Here is an 18,618-nt window from a genome sequence, read left to right as displayed (position 1 = left end):
CAGGTAGTACCACTTAGTACTTTTCGTACCCTTACTACCTCAGTCCAACACTCCAATAGTAATCCTAATTTCAAATTTCAGGACTCAAACACTATCCGTCACCCAAATCCAAATTCTACCTCTATAGCCTACCGCGAACGGGTTGCAAATTCTAACTCTTTCCGTTTACAAAAATTCATACTTTAAATTAAAATAAATAAAATTAAAATACTTAAAATTCAGGATTCCAGTTCTATCCGTTCACCCAAATCCAAATTGTAATAAATTTAGTACCATTTAGTACTTTTCGTACACATAAATACGAATTTCCAAAATTTCCCCAATCCTATGATCCAACAAATTTCAGGATTCCAGCTCTGTCCGTTCACTCGAATCCCTATTGTACCAAATTTAGTACTTTTCGAACACATAAGTACGAATTTCCAAAACCACCCTCATATCTCAGTCCTACACTTCACAGTAATCTTAATTCCAAATTTCAGGTTTCCAGCTACATACATACTTTCACCCAAATCCAAATTGTACTAAATTTAGTACCATTTCGTACCCATAAGTACGAATTTTCAAAACTACCTCAATTCTACACCCCAACAGTAATCTCAATTCCAAATTTCGAGATTCCAACTATATCCGTTCACCCAAATCCCCATTGTCCCAAATTTAGTACCATTTAGTACTTTTCATTCACATAAGTAAGAATATCCAAAACTTTCCCAGTCCTACACTCCAACAGTAATATCAATTCCAAATTTCAGGAATCCAGCTTTATCCGTTCACTCAAATCCAAATTATACTAAATTTAGTACCAATTATTACTTTTCGTACACTCAAGTTTCCAAAAACCCTTTGGTGCATCTTTCTTACTCTTCATCAGTGATCCTCGGTCCAAATTTGAGGAATCAAGCCCTATCCGTTCACCCAAATCGAAACTGTACCAAATTTAGTGCCATTTAGTATTTATCGTACCCTATGTACGAATTTCCAAAACTTCCAGCTCTATCCGTTCATTCAAATCCAAGTTGTACTAAATTTAGTACCATTTAGTACTTTTCGTAGCCATAAGTACGAATTTTCAAAACTACCTCAATCCTACACTCCACCAGTAATCTCAATTCCAAATTTCGAGATTCCAGCCATTATCCGTTCACCCAAATCCCCATTGTATCAAATTTAGTACCATTTAGTACTTTTCATACACATAAGTACGAATTTCCAAAAGTTCTTCAATCCTACACTCCAACAGTAATCTCAATTCCAAATATCAGGATTCCAGGTCTATCCGTTAACACAAATCCCTATTGTACCAAATTTAGTACTATTTAGTACTTTTCGTAAACATAAGCACGAATTTCCAAAACTACCCTCATATCTCAATCCTACACTACAACAGTAACCTTAATTCCAAATTTCAGGTTTCCAGCTCTTTACGTTCACCCAAATCTAAATTGTACTAAATTTAGTACCATTTAGTACTTTTTGTACACATGATTGGTAATTTTCCAAACCATTTCCTTTTAGAAGCACCACTTCCCAACCTTGATTTCCATACCAAATTCCTATATTCCTATATTCCTGGGGCCTATTATTGATTTCATTAATTATTTAGCGATTTCTTCAAATTACAGATTTTGAAATTGAAAATTGAATAGTTATGACTGTACATCTCCATATACGATAAAATTCTTAATTGCGAATAAATCGTGGTAATATGCACAATTCTATTGCACTTTCATTGATTTGCAAACATTTAGTTATTACCAAAAAGTCAGGTCCATACAGTTTTTAGTTGTTGTTATTTCTGGCCGATTTCTGAATTTATTCCCCTAATGTTGTCTTCAACAGCAACTCATTTGTTCATTTGCGTAATTGATGTTTATACACCATTATCACCAACTGCGACATCTGTTGCAATGGAAGATAACAAATGTCTTGTCTTTCTATTATTTAGTGGTTTACGATAAAATAAGTGCGCCTAGAAGTAAACTACAAAATTTGAAATTATGTGTGATCTCTTACGATATCAAGAAGTTATGGCATTGTTAATTTGACACATGTCTTGCAGAGGGCCAACTAAGTGAGTACGTAATAGTAATGAAAAATAAGGATTTTTGTTGTTGTTATTTTTTGTGGTTCCAGGACGAATTTTCTAAAACCCGGCCTTATCTCGCACATTTGCATCAACAGTGACCCACTGGTAAAATTTCAAGCTCCTAGCTTTAGCCGTTTTGGCTGGGCGTTGATGATGAGTCAGTCAGTCAGTCAATCACTTATCACCAAGCTCATTTATATATATAGAAGAAAAGATATATGTATATAAAATGTAAATTTTAGAGTGACATATTTTTATGCCTGTTTTTTAATAAAATAGGATATCAAAAAAAAAATTAAATAAAATTAGTTATATTATTATGAAAAGAAACATAGTTTTTTAGGTTATAAAATTCGTTTGTTTATTCTGTCAAAAACCTTGTTTGTTTGGCTAGGTTTACGACGTTTCCGACGTATGTAATATACGTCAGAAATGTATGTCAGATACGTCATAATTGCAGACCGACCATCTCTGATAGCCAACCCCCCCCCCCCCCCCCCCCTTTTAAATTGTCAACGTAGGTCCATGTTTTTGTATAGTCCCCATATAACGGTACCTCCCCATTTTCGGTATTTTTGACCCAACTATCTGTAATTCGAAAAACTGTCCACATAGATACATGTGTTGATAGAGCCCCCATATAACGGTATCTCAATATTTTCGATTTTTTGGATTTTAGCGACAAATTTTGATCCAATCATCTGCAATTTGACATTTGAGTTTCCAAGTGGTCACAAAACTTCTCCACCAAAAACATAGGTCCATACTTTGATTTAGCCCCATATAAGGTTCCCGACCGATTGAATACATTTTTTATGATTTTTTTTTACCTTATTTAGGTATAAGTGGTCACGGAATATCTCCTCCTAAAATTGTGGACAGGAAAGAAAATAATTATTGCATTTTACTTCGGGCCGACCGAACTTAGCACGTTTTGATTTGTTTTAATTCCTACCTCCTATTTTTTTCCTTTTTATACAAAAGCCTTATATAAAATGATAAATAAACCCCTGCCACCCGACCTATCTTTGTTTCCATACTAATTTTTATATAATGCTACATACCGAATTATATAGGGCCGAATTTGGTTATAGAAATCCGATCCGATTTTCAAACAAATTTGTAGGATTCGTTTTTTAGACACAATAATGAGTAGGTACAGTTTTTTTTTTCATTGATTGGACCATAATTACGGCCTTTAGAGAATTTTCGTGAAAATGCACATTTGGTCCATACAAATTCCTATGGAAACAAAGATCTCCCGGGTGGCATGGGTTAACGGTAACATATCGCTATAAAATTTCGGATATAAGATTTTTGGATCAAATGGAAAATTACAGGGTAGGTGTTTCAAAAAAAAAAAAAAACGCTGTCGTTTTTTGTGCCGCCCTATTGTACACGCATCGTCCAAATGGAATGACTGCAACATGGTATTTCGGATTCTGAATGTGTAGAAACAAGTAAAAAAGTATCAGTCGGCTTTGCCGACAGATATATACCCTCAGCCTGTGCAAATTGAAACATTTTTTCACAAAAAACTTATGTATTTAGGGGGTTTCAAAATTTTGTTCGTATGAACCGACAAAAATGTTAATTAGGATTAAAGTTCAAAAATTTTGCGGAAAACGTACTTAAAGAAATTCACCGACATAGACCATGGGGGTGCCATAGGAGGTTTTTACACCCTTCGGGCTGTTTTCTCAAGAATTATGGACTTGCCCCTGAAACAACTTTCACCATCGTAATTGAGGCAGCGAATGTAAGTTGCTTCAACAAAAATCAAAGTGATTCAATAGCAGGTCTTAAAGTGAATATATCCAAAATTTTATGTGGGAGGTACGGGATGGAGTGGACAAATATAGTCCATATTCAAACCTGATCTATATCTGAGAATGTGTAAAGTATGGACCAAATCGGCCACTCCTATCAAGAGTTATCGTGCGCTCAATTTTTCCGAATATTTTTGAACTTTTGTGGGGTAGGTACCTGAAGGAGTGGACCGATATGCCTTATCTACGAACTTAAAGTAAGTTTGGAAACAATATAACGAGGCCAAATTTTGGCCGGAATCGCCATTTCCGTTCGAGAATTATCTTGCGCTGCCACCCATAAACATGGTGTCATAGGGTTTGTTTTTCAACTTTCAGGCTATTTTTTCAATAAGTATGGACTTGCCCCTGAGGAAACTTGTACCTTCGTATAGGGGACAGTGAATACAAGATGTGACAACAAAAACCAAGGCGATTCGAGAGCAGGTCCTAAACTGAACTTTTCCGAAATTTTGTGTGGGAGGTACTAGAAGGAGTTTACCGATTGAGTCCATATTGGAACCTCATCTAAGTCTGGTAGAAATTTCATAATGTGCAAAGTATGGACGAAATCGGTTACTCCTTTCAAGAGTTATCGTACGCACAAATTTTCCGAACATTTTCGAACTTTTGTGGGGGAGGTACCGGAAGGAGTGGACCGATATAATCCATCTTTGAACTTGAACTAAGTTTGGACAAAATATTACGAAAGCGAAATTTTGGACCGAATCGGCACACGGTGTCATAGGGTTTTTTGTAACATTCAGGCTATATTCTCAGGAAGTATGGACTTGCCCCTAATGAAACTTACAACGTCGTATAGAGGACAGCGAATACGACTTGCGTAAACAAAAATCAAAGCGATTCGAGACCAAGTCCTAAACTGAACTTTTCCGAAATTTTGTGTGGGAGGTACCCGAAAGAGTGGACCGATTGAGTCCATATTGGAACATCATCTAAGTTTGGTAGAAATTACACGATGTGCAAAGTATGGACCAAATCGGTTATTCCCTACAAGAGTTATCGTGCGAACAAGTTTTGCGACAGTTTTTGAACATTTGTGGGGAAGGTACCTGAAGGAGTGGACCTATATGGCCCATCTTCGAACTTAAATCGAATCTGGACAAAATATTTCGATACCCAAAATTTTAACCGAATCGATTGATCCGTTCGAGAGTTATAGTGCGCACCAGCCAGACAGAAAGACGGACAGACAGACAGACGGACGGACATTGCTAGATCTACTCAAAATTGTCTGAAACGGATATCGTACAAACATACTTAGGGTTTAAAACCATTATTTCGATGAGGCACATTTTTGGTCGTATCAAAGTGTAAATACCCTCTTTAGCCTAAAGGCTGAGGGTATAACAAAGGCTTAAAACGTTTAGCGGTATGGAAGCTGTTGTACGAGTAGACGTATTTTTGATGGGTGCTACTGAAACCGGATGCGCATCAAAATCGTATGCAAATTGTGCTATTTTTACCCACTTTAAGGTTTTTTGCATTGTGTGATGCAACTGGCGGCACACTTTGACCGCGGAGTGAAACATCGAAATATGCATAAATATTGAAAGGGATTGATTCGCTGTATCCAAAAACGGATGCGCATCAACTGATTTTTACTACTTCGCGAATAATAGGCTTTTTAATTTCCACATTTTTTGAATGATTTCAATTTCAATATTACTCTTAATTTCCTATCCTTATAAGTTATCACTAGACATCGGATTTTGCATATTTGCATATTTTTTATTAATAAAGATACGAAAATTCTGATTGGACCAAAATTCGTTTTAAAGAAAACTGAAGTATTTTTTGACAAACTTGGAAACTCATCAAAAAGTGTTCTAAATTATGTTTATTGCCGTTAAACGTCGATTTCTTAGCAGATTATCATGTTATTAATTATTATTGCGCCACAGCAATAAATCTGGACTAAAAGACTTAGAATATTTCCTATAACGCAGCATTCTTATAACAACATAAGTTGCTTTCTAATACAAATTTATTCAAAAACTCAATCAGAAATGTCTAAATGTACGTATCCAAATATGTTGATAGTTTCTGCTCGGCCAAAATTGTCTGACAGAATAACAAATGAGCTAGAAATTAAGACTAAGAAAATATTGAATATTACATAAAATCTTTCATATTTTATTAAAAACATATAAAAAATATTTACGGTGCCATCATGAATATTTCCCTCTGAAATTTCCACACGGAAAATAACACTGTGACACAAATTGGAACTCAAGGTCTGTGCGGTGGAAAATTCCTTTTGGAGATGAAAGCCCTTAGTGAGTATATTAAGAACCCAAAAGGAAATTTTCCCCATAGGTCAAGTTTCTGAGAAATCGCGCGATGAATTTTTTGAATTTTCGCCTATGATGAAACTCAGAAGTTTGACCTACGGCATAACTGTCCTTCCTTATGAACCCGGAAGGACAGTTATGCCGTATTAACTTCATCGACTTTCATCGGCAAAAAGAATATTTCACCCACCAAGCTTTGATCTTCATATTTAAGCGCAGTGATATTTTTCCTTAAAAACGGTTGAAGAATACGGGTTTTTTTTGTTTTAGCCCCGAACTCAGGTAAGATGCTGTCAAAAAATTTATTTTCCCTGATTGGCAATCTTATTAGCTTTTTAATGGTATACATATAAGCTTAATCGGTTACTTAAAATCGGTACAAAATCCGGGTTTTATATCGCTATATCCGGTTCAAAATATTAGATAACCGGATCTATTCTCCAAGAAAATTTGTCATTAACGTGTTCAGCATATCGGGAGCTATATATGGTAAATATTTCAGATACATCCCAGATGTCAATATAAGCGGTAACCAATGGGTATGTCTACCTACCAATACATAACAAATAACGAATATACAGAAAAACAAAGCATAGGTTTTTTCTGAACAAAAACCGGGTAAATGTCAAAAAGGACAATGAAAACGTGACAATATCGATTAGTTGTCAATGAGAACCGTACCGTACGTAAAATTCTCTGAGCAATATTTTTGTGGAATATTTGGATGCTATAAAATCTTATCTTGTGGTACTTTTACTACGGTTCAAGAAAGAAAGGACGAAAAGGACATGAAAGGAATTGAGTTAGAAGAATAAAATGTTCTACAAAAAGATTCGCCATTCGATTTGACTGAAGACATGTAATCTCAAAACGAAGCTACAATAACGGCAAACAGAGATATAAAGCTATGTTCTCAAGCATCATAGGCGAAAATTCAAAAAAATCATCGCGCGATATCTCAGAAACTTGACCTATGGGGAAAATTTCCTTTTGGGTTCTTAACATACTCACTAAGGGCTTTCATCTCCAAAAAGAATTTTCCACCGCACAGAAACCTTGTTGCACAGTGTAATTTTAAAAAGTGAAATTCTTTTAAAATTAATATTTGTTAAAAGTTGAAAACTACTACATTCGCTTCATTATGGCGTATTCTAGTCGAATCGACAAAAATATTCCCTTTTTGGGCATAAATATGGAAACAAAAAATTGTGAAATTGGGGAAAGGAAACAAATTCCGCACGGAATTTTTATTCATGATTGCACTGATAACTATATTTTAATACCCTAAGGGTATTATGTCTTAGTTAATGAATTTGCAACATGCAAAATTAAACGAAATAGACCCACAGTTCCTTTTGATGATCTGCATAGATTCGCACTTATCCATCTCGCCATGTCTTTTTGAAAACAAAGCACAGGTCACATTTATAGACCAATTCGCATAAAAATTGTATGAATCGATTCAGATTTGGATATTACTCCCATTACATTCGCGTTCAGTACATTCGCGACAATCCCTACACCACAGGTTTCGGTGGTGTGCGAATTATCAAATTGTTCGGATTAACGAATTGTAAGGAAAATAAATTATTTTATATGATTAAATCACTCGTGGCAGTTATATAATAATATTTTTTTAAATTGTAATTGCTAATAGACTTATATGAAAGAGCTCTACGTGTAAAAAATAGTGAGATTTTTCTACTCGACAATCCGGATATTTTTATTAGCATTGCCCGTATTTGTTCCAGAAAAAAGCCAATCAGATTGTGAAAGTAGTGCTACAAATATGGCGTTTTTAAAGTTTACATCAGGGTGTAAGCAAACCTAGAGACAGATGTGGAATTTCATCGTTTTGTAAATTAATATTCCTTGAAATATTTGCTTTTGAGTTGTGTAGTGCATTTGGCAACTTTAATGACGATATTGCGGCGAATATTTTTCTTAATAGATTTATTTATATCCTATACAACAGGACTAATGTGTCATGAAAAGTTTGTCCTTGTACTCGATAATTTTTACTAAATGTAGGTAAAACAATTTTTCACCAACTTCTCCATTAAACAACTGTCAAAATTCGAAGCATTGGTAATATTTAGCACAAATTATCGAGTACACGGAGAGGTATAAATGAATTAATTGTGTATACAAAAGGGTTATGACTTTTCGACTGCGCTATCAAAATTGTTTTCCTGTAGCAGGAATGAATGAACTATATTTTTTTAGCATTCCAAATACTTTTCTAGCAGAAATGTGTGAATGGTTTTGCCATTTTAAAGACAATTCCAAGGTTTTTGACTTATTTTACCACTACCACTCTATTGTGTGGTTTTTCTAAGTGATGTTATTTTGCACTAATCATTGGGCGTTCTTCATTTTGCTTATTATTCATCGTGGATGGGTATAACAATAATGCATTACTTTTCGACGAGGAGTGAACATTTTGCAATTCTGCATTAAGCGGTTGTATGCGTACAATATAGATCGATATTATAAAATTATGTATTTTTAATGCATTAAACTAAAACCATGTCATCAATATTAAAGCGGCAGTTAGAGCATTTTTCTAAAGAAGCTTTTTGACCACAAAGAACAAAAATTGCCAATTTATGTCTGTATATACTGAATAAAGGACTAAACACTATAAAATATATTCAAATCCAATATGTGGATAATCAAAACGTATACTTCTAATTATAGTTATATTCCAGAACATGGAATCGTAAATTGTGCTCTAGTACTTTTTCCCATTTTGCGCTAAAAAACGAACCCTTTTTCCAAAAACTACAAAAAATTTCATTTTTATCTAAACAAAAATAGCGATGACTAACTCTAGCTCCTTTGTTTTTCTGCTAGACAATTTTGGCCGTTTAGAAACTATCACCACATTTGGACACGTTGATTTAACATTTCTGATTGAGTTTTTGAAATTTTTCCATTATCTATCTACATTTGTATAGGAAGCAAATTATGTTGTAATAGGAATGCTGGGTTATTTGACATTTTCTCACCTTGTGAAAACTAATTTAAGTCTTGTTAGTCTAGATTTTTTACTGTGGCGAAATATCTGGAGACTCTCAATAACATAATAATCTGCAAAAAACAATGTTAAACGGCAAAAAACTTAATTTAGAATGCTTTTTTGATGATTTTCCAAATTTAATTGACGATTTTTGTCAAAAAAACGCTTGCATATTTAGCATATTTTTTGCATATTTTGCATATTTTGCATATTTTTTGCATATATTTTGCATATTTTTTGCATATTTTCGAATAACTGACCCTCAAAACGTCTATATCCAAAATTTGAGTCCAATCGGATAAGAAATAAAAAACATGCTAAAATCCGATGTCTAGTTATCACAGTAAGCAAATAAAGTTTCACGATGGTAAACCATACTTCTTGATAAAGTTTTAGCTGTACACATTAATTATTGTATGGGATTTTAGAGAAATAGTTGTTTTTTCTAATTTTTCGAATCAAGCCAAAAAATATATTTGTAACAATATTTTCCAATAATAAGTTTTTCTCTTTTGTTGTTGCTATAATATGCAATTTATGTGCCCAATCTCTATAAATTTGGTATCATATTTACGCATTGTCAAGATTTCGCATATATTTTTTAATTTATTTTTTGAGGGTTTGTACGGAAGCTGGGACAGAATAATTTGGAGTTTCTTCAAATATTTTTAATATTTGTTGATTTTCTGCGAAAATAATAATAAATTTAATAACTATTTAAACATCTACGAATAGATATAGAATGCTGTTAACGACTTATGCATACATTTTCTCATAACAACAAATAAGATATTTTTAAATATTTTTTCTTTATATGAGAATAAAAACCGCTATAACTTTTACGCGCATCGTCCAATTTTATGAACGTGAACAGATTTGAAACCAGAATTTTTTTCTTAAGACGTTAACTGATCGCCATGAAATGTTATATATAAGGTTTTTGGATCAAATGGAAATAATTTAGGGGGTAGAAGTTTCAAAAAAAAACTTTGTCGTTTTTTAGGCCGCCCTATTCTACACGCATCGTCCATATGGAATGACTCTACGAAGTATTTCGGATTCTGAAAAGGTAGAAAACATAAACCTTGTTTAAAAGAAAGTTATATTCTTCAGTTAGCATATTCCACTTCTCCTATTAATAAGCTTAGACGTGGCGAAAGAGCTTAGTACTTCAATACAACTCGTGGTGGAGGGTATAAACAGTTCCGACCATCCAAACTTTACGTGTTTATTAGTTTAAGTTTTACTAGGCTTAATATTCACTTAGGAGCCACCTAAGTACCAAGTTATGAAAATTGCATTTTACAATTGGAAAAAACCTCGACAGCCGCTAGTCTGGCTACATCCACTCAACTTCTACATATTGTCCATAGATGGAAAATTCTTGTCATTTCTATAAAAGAAATATGATACAAATCATTAAATGGCTAACTTGTAAAACATTGTTGCTTTTATGGAAACCATAAATAAATTGTTGTTGTTGCCATTAGAGGGTTTTATTTGTTGAAATTATGAATGAATGAATGCTATTGCTTGTGGCTAATTATGGACATTTGTCTATTTTACAAAGTTTGTGGCATACGTCTTTTGTTTTGAACTAAACCAACTTGTTTTAACAGTCATGTAGCAGCGTCATCTGCTGTTAGTATCAGATCAAATAATAGTGACAAGCCCGTCATTTAAGCAGAATCATCTAAGACCACAAGAGAATTTCGTTCTCTCGTAGATGGCAGCGTTAACTTACCTGTAGTATTTTCCGATTTAAAGATGAATTATCAGGCAGAGCAGCTTACAGTTTGTCTTCCAAGCAATAACAATGTGAAAACCTACAAGAAATGGATACAATTTATTAAAGTTATACCGTGTTTTAAATAATCCAATAAACATCCACTAGGACATGCATATGTAATTCCTAGCATAAACTCAGTACACTTATTTTCGCACATTTGAAGTAAAATAAAATAACATTTAATTTCATAAATCACCCTCTTTGGATTATAAAAAAACTCCTAAATAATGTTGTTGCGAATATTCACAATTGGTAGATTTATTATTAAGAATGTTGGTATCTTGGTCCATCAAAAGCTTGACAACTGGTTAACTTTCAATTTTGTTGTCGCCGTTGTTGTATTTTTCAAAATAGGATTCAAAAGCAATTCAAATATTCAGACGCAGATTAAAATACCAACATTCTGTTTCTAAATTTTGTTTTTCGATGTTTAAATGCCAAGCCTGGCCAATACTGCACGCATTCACCAACAGCGAATGCAGCCAACTTTGCAATATAGCAAGCTAAGCTGCAGCAAACATCGATGCTGCTTCGACACTGTTGCCTGTCAACATTTGTGTGCGGTGTAATGTGTGTCGTATTTAACACCATTAACAAGGCTCTTTTTTGTGTTTTTCTAAATGGTAATGGCAATATATACATATTTCTGTTGTTGTTGCAGTTGCTGCCTTTGGGCCATATATCGGAGCATATGAAAAGCATTTAATTACCAGCAAACGACAAACGACTTGAAGGCGAGCGAAACATGGAGACAACATGGCCTACTAAGAAAAATGATTGTTACGATTTTTGACGCTACTCCGCAATGCTATTAGTGTGCAAGTTTACTGAATGCACTACAGCACTCAGAGATGTGTTGTTAAAGGCCTACCAAAAGCAAGAGTGGCAAAAAACAATAACTGCATTACATATCTGACAAATAATCTATAGGTGTGGTTGTTTCATGCGGTTTCATACACATGGTTAGGTGGAGATTTAGATAAGCATTTGCGCGTTTGCGAATTTGCTAAGAAAGATGCTTGTGGTGGGTGGTGTAATCGGATTGGTAGAGAATTATTTTTATAAATTATTATTCCTTTTTGCTTGGATAGGTGACGAAAGACGACAAGTAATGATCCAGACACGGTTTGATTTGTTAATTTCGAGAATTTTTCTTGAGCTAGCATGCGCTGAGTTACCATCTCTAAACTTATTACTTAGGTATTGAATAGAAATTTCATAATTTGTGAAAAAGGAAGATGAAGGTTTAAGGACTAAGCATTTTTGGATTCTCTATAGGGAAGAGGCAGTTTCCGTATAGGTAGAAGTAATGGGAAGGAACAGGAGCGATATTATTTCCTTACAAGAAGTATCATGAAACGGGAAAGGACAAATAATCGCGTTTCCTAACCACTTCCCACCGCTGAATAAAATATTGTGGTCCCAATTAAAGTTACTTACTTACTTAGCTTGCCCATTACAGAACATTTGTTCCATAGACCGAACTAAGAAAAGATCTCCAACTCTCTCTGTTTAGTGCTTCGCTTTTTGGAATACCGCGCCTTGCCATCTCTTCATCCACTTGTTTGCGCCATCTTTTGTTTGGCCTGTCAATTCTGCGTGCACCGCCATGTGGCTCAAATTTATACGCCTTTTTAGCGGGCTCATCATCGCTTGTTATTATTATATGGCCAAGCCATCGCAATCGCTGCATCTAGATACGTTTAACTATATTAATTTCGTTGTATAGCAGATACAGCTCGTGGTTCATACGACGTCGATATTCACCGTCAACGCAGATTGGCCCGTAGATCTTTCGAAGAATTTTTCTATCAAACACGCCAAGCACTGCCTTATCTACTTGCGCAAGTACCTAGGCTTCGGAACCATACATCAGGACGGGTAGTATCAGTGTTTTGTAAAGCGTGTTTTTGACGGGTTGTGGCTTTGTTTTTAAGTGCTTAGCCAAAGTAGCATCTGTTGGCCAATACAATTCTTCTTTTTATTTCACAACTGATGTCGTTTGTTGTGTTTACGGCGGTGCCGAGGTATACGAAGTCTTTTACTACCTCAAAATTATGTTGAAAAAATGTTGAAAAGGTCACACGAAAAGCTGTCTCCTTGCCTGAAACCTCTTTTGGTACAAACTTCTTCGGAGAGATTTTTTCCTACTTTAACTGAAGATCTTGTATCAGTTAGAGTCATTTTACAAAGCCGAATGAGCTTTGCGGCGATACCAAATTCAGACATGGCTTGGAATACCTTTGAAAGTAGCGGGCTGTCCAAGGCTGCTTTATAATCGACAAAAAGGTGGTTAGGTTGTCGACCTGCATCTCTTGGGTCATCTCCAGGATTTGCCGCAGGGTAAATATCTGGTCAATAGTGGACTTGCCAGGTCTAAAGCCGCATTGGTATGGTCCAATAGGCTTTGACCATAGGCTTTAGTCGTTCGCACAATATCCCTCACACTATCTTGTAGGCGATAGGGATAAGACTTATGCCCCTATAGTTGGAGCATAAAGTCGTATTTTCTCTTTAATGGACGGGACACAAGAAGCTTAGGTTCCAATCATCGGGTACGCGTTCTTTCTGCCAGATGGAGCTAACTGGCATACACCTTATCAGCGTGTCGCCTCCGGTTTTAAACAGCTCGGCTATTAGACCATCAGCTCCTGCTGCCTTATTATTCTTCAGCCGGTTTATTGCTGTCTTTACCTCATCTTGGCCGGGTGGTATACATTCAATACCATCTTCTGAGATTGGATCTGTGGTATCTTCGTCGACTTCGTTACTATTGGATACCAACAGTTTGAAAAATGCTCTTTCCATATCCTAAGCACAATATCTGTATCAGGTACCAGATTACCTTGCTGGTCTCTACAGGAGGATGTGCCTGTACCAAAGCCATCAGTTTGATGTTTTACTCTTTGGTAGAATTTTCGGACTTCATTCTGTCTCCTATACATCTCGATTTGTTCACACTCCCGCTTTTCCATCTCTCTCTTTTTCCTGCGGAAAAGCCGTTTCTCCTCTCTCCTTTTCTCCCGATACCTCTCTCGTGCGCTACGCTTTGCTTCTGATTGTAAAATAGCCCTATATGCCACATTTTTCTCTTCGGTAGCAGCACGACACTCCTGGTCATACCATGGATTCCTTGGTGGAGGTCTCTGGTATCCAAGTACTGATTTTGAGGCTGTTTGCATGGAATGGGCAATGTTTTGCCATTGTCCTGATATTTTATCGGGACGAGGAGTGCTTTGATTAAGCAGTTGGGCCAGTTGAGTGTAATATGCTGTGGCTATCTGTTGTGATTGCAGCTTACCAATGTCCAACTTCCGTGTTGTGTCTGTTCGCACTTTGTTTGCTACGTTTAATCTGGTACGTACGTTTGCTGCAACAAAGTAGTGGTCCGAGTCTATGTTCACACCTCGGAACGATCGTACATCCAACACGCTTGAGGCATGTCTTCCATCTATCACAACGTGATAAATTTGAGTTCTTGTTCTTTGGTCTGGCGACAGCGAGGTACCCTTATGAATATCGAGATGCTTAAGTCTGGTACTGCTAACTACCATGTTTCTTGCAGCTGCAAAGTCTATCAGCCTCATACCATTGTCAGATGTTTCACTGTGGTGACTGAATTTCCCGACTGTTGGGCCAAAGATATTCTCCTTTCCAATTTTGGCATTAAAATCGCCTAGTATAATTTTAATGTCATGGGCAGGGCAACGGTCATATGTTTCTTCTAAGCGCTCGTAAAATATATCTTTGGTCTGTTCGCCCTTATCTTCAGTGGGAGCATGAGCGCAATTAAAGCTGATGTTGAAGAATTTTGCTTTTAACCGAATTGCAGCAAGTCTATCATTCACTGGGGTGAAGCTGGAGACCAGATGTTTATACCTCCGACCAACTACAGATCCGCAAACCAAACTCAAGCTTTGTGTCATGGCAGCTATAATACAGTGCGTCATCTTTAGGTGTTGTTGTGACGCCTTTCCCTATCCATCGTATTTCCTGTATGGCGGTAATGTCGGCCTTGTACTTTTCAAGTACATCTGCCAATGCGTAAACTGCACCTTCTCTATAAAGGGTGCGAACATTCCAGTTGCAGATTCGTAGATCATGGTCCTTAAAACGTTTGCGGGGTTCGTCAACTTTAGAGGGGTTTGTTTTTCTTTTCTTTCGTTTTTTCATTGTAGGCTGCATTTTTTTTAGGGTTGGGTTATTAACCCGACGCCAAAACCCAAACTTTTACGTTCTTATGGGACATGTTAGCTCACTACCTTTAACGGCTGTTAAATGAAGTTCCCCAGGTGACACCACGGGGAGATCAGTGTCCACTTGGGATGAAAGAGGGACAAGATAAATCCTGGGCTTTGCCATGTTAATGCCGGTCAGGACCGTTCCTTGGTATCTTCCATCCCCTACGTCACTTTTACACACTTTATTTGAAATACGTTCTTTAGTTCACTGGGCACAGTTACGACGGCGTCGACAGCGCAGTTTGAGTATCGTGTCTTCAACTACAAACAGGGTGACGATTTGTTGTAGGCGGCAGCTCTGGATAACGGGGTGTTGCTCCGTGTCCCTCGGCAACCCCTCCAGCGACTTTTTCTTGTTTTTGGATTTTGCTCATCAATGAACATTGCTGTTTAGAATTCGCCAAAACTCCCCAGATGTAAGCGGGTTTCATTCAAAGTTAGTTAAGGTGTACCCTGAATGACATTGCTTTGTAAGGAGGCGATACAGGCAGTACATTGTCCCAATTGGAACTTCTATATCTCAAAAATTGTATAATCTTAGCTGCTACAACATATTCTTTGATCCCATTCCGATAGGGCTTGGGGTTTCCATGCAGAATCATGAAAACCTAAAAAAAGCCCTAAAAATGTGAGATTTGACCGCGATTTATTTGAAAATCCTTCCGGCAATTTGTTTTGTTTTTGATTTTGTTTTGAGCATTGTAGTTTCAGAATCCGAAAAAAACTTCCCAGGTGTAAGCACCTTTCATTTAAAATTAGGTAAGGCGGCCGTGATATTCGCAGTACAATATTTGGATCAAAATGTTTGATCCGTTCGAAAGATATTGTGCATACCAGTCAAAGATTTCAAATTGTGTGAAACGGATTTCGCCAAAACAGAGTTTAGTTTTAGTACCATTATTTCGATGAGACAAATTTTTTATCGCATCATAGTATATTTACACTCGATAGACTAAAGAATAATGTTAATAATACCTATGTAAGCTTGTGCTTGGACTGAATCCAAGTTTTCTATATTACCTTATCTAGAAATTAAATTTTGTTTGCGTCTTATAGAGAATTAAATACTCCAACCTCGTCGTCTTAATATCAATTCACCAATTGCTACTTTTGTGCGTAACAATAAAGTTCTGCACTTTTATCTGTCAACCAAGTCATGCAAATCGTGCTGGCAACTTGGTTCGCAGTGGGCAACAACAGACATAAACGACAAAAAAAAAAAAAACACGAAACACAAATGAAAAAAACCCTCAGGCATTGTAAGAGCGTGCGTTTCCAAACACAGCATTTTGTTTTGGACACCATTTTTTTCTTAAACTATTTTTTTAAAACAATTTCATAAGAAGAAAAAATGCAGATAAATTCTAACAGCTATAAATGACTGCAATTAAAACATAAAACGCCATAACACAGAACATGTCGCTGAGTTTTTAATTTATTTTGTGAACATACGCAACGCAATTTTGCAACATAAGCACTAAGCATACCATTTTTAATTTTCTCATGTATTCCAAGTAAATTGAAATTTTTGACTTCTTGGTGCCTTTTTGAAAATGTTTGAAACAAAGTTTGTAATGGATGGTGTTAAGAGGATTTTTCTTGCATCATTTAAGCATTGAAATGAAAACTGGAAAAAACGTTTATCAGTTGTAGTTCCATTTTCTTCGGCAGTAACACTACCAATCACTGCAATTTCCTGTTTCGCCTTGTAGTTTGTTTGTTGGCTTTATAATTAGCACGCGTTATACCTGCCTGCCCGCAGCTATGTATGTATGTAGGTATGTTTACTTATACCACACTGATGGTGTAATTTTACGCATAGATTTTACTCATGTGTCTTAAGTTTTTTGATTTAATTGCGTGGTTTTGCGTTATTGCGGTATCATGTTGTGTTGCCATTGCAATTGATAGTCGTACATTTTTATCAATTTTAATTGATGTACTATAATAAAAATATTATTTTTATTAGATAGTGAATTTATTGATATGTTATAATTAATGATATTACAAAATGTTCTTTGTAAATGTAAAGTGTGCTACGACTTGGTTTGCTTCGTGGGAAAATTTTTGCAGCATATTTGACATTTTTACGCCAACTATTTGTTTCACATAAAATTGTGTTAAATGAACAAAAAACTATTCAACTCTTGTTTGTTGTTGTTAACTTTCTTCTGCTGCAATGGTTGTGGGTGTTCTCCGAGTACCACATTCACACTGTACTTGATAGACTCGCTCTCTCTCTGTACCTTTGGACCCCTATCTCTCCAGATCATGAAGATCTCTCCTGACGTTCCTGTATCACTATATGATATACCGGCAAAATCTTCGCCTTCTCATGAAGATGGTTCACTGGTGACATGAAGAAGCACACTGTTCCTCTACTGTCTAGCGCTAACATTCGCATAACACACTGGCGCAGCATGTCTTCCCACAGACCGGCATATTGCAAATACCTGTGGCTTATACGGATGTCTTAAATATGCTTAGAATGGTAGATTCAATATCTAGAACCTAATTTCTTCATCCAGGTGGTGAACAGCATGACAATGGATTTAATCGCGGATATTTTCATATTCTTCAGATATTTAACCTATCACACGACGATAGGATCTGAGGCGAAGATCGTATTATCACCAGCGTACATTACGATATATATGATGTCTGGAGGGTATGGAATTTCAGAAAGGTAAGGTTTTACTATAGGATCTTGCACTTCTTATTTCTGAATTCCACAAACGACTGGGATACACACACAAATTTGATTATCCAACGTTTCATACTTCTCTAAATCCATCAAAACTGTTCGGTCGCACGGCCTTTTCGGTTCAGTCTTCCACTGATATGTGTGGATATGGTGTGTAATGCTGTTGAGGTGCTGCGCTCTTTTTGAATCCATGTTAATGTTGGTCAACTGGGAAACGGCTACTCTTCATAGGGAGAAGGAGTGCCTCAAGAATCGTTGCAACTGACGACAAGAGCGAGATCGAACTGTACGATTCACCTCATCTGGTATTCTGGCCTAGCTTCTGTAGAGGGACCACCCTGCCAACTTTCCAGGCTTCTGTTATAATATGGGTGGCTAACGATAGGTTGAGGACACTTGCCAAATACTGAACTCCGGTTTCATGCAGTTGCTTAGACATTACCGTTTATATTTCATGTGGGCCCTACGTAAAGGATGATTTCGCGTTTGGGAAATCTGCAACATCGCACATCTTTAATTGAGGTGGATCGAAGAACTGCACTAGGCAACCTGTGTAGACATTTAACTTATCACACAAGTCATCGACGATAGGACCCTACGCCCAGATCGTGCAATCATCCGCATACATTTTGATCTCTATGCCGTCTGTA

At 36.3% G+C, this 18,618-nt stretch overlaps 1 protein-coding gene across 2 annotated transcripts in view; it reads right to left on the bottom strand.

The window, feature by feature from the left end:
- Window positions 1-18,618, bottom strand: part of LOC141394962 (uncharacterized) — a 108,231-nt gene that overhangs the window by 44,531 nt on the left and 45,082 nt on the right. For both annotated transcript variants that reach the window (XM_073970175.1, XM_073970176.1), the window contains one exon: window positions 10,979-11,060. The gene's annotated coding sequence lies outside the window, so the exon portion shown is untranslated. The remainder of the gene's footprint in view (window positions 1-10,978; window positions 11,061-18,618) is intronic.

This window comes from Musca autumnalis, unplaced genomic scaffold (assembly GCF_047663935.1).
Source record: "Musca autumnalis isolate F117 unplaced genomic scaffold, ASM4766393v1 scaffold_2, whole genome shotgun sequence".
In the NCBI taxonomy this organism is placed as follows: Eukaryota; Metazoa; Arthropoda; class Insecta; order Diptera; family Muscidae; genus Musca; species Musca autumnalis.
This window is presented reverse-complemented; position numbering and strand designations above follow the sequence as displayed.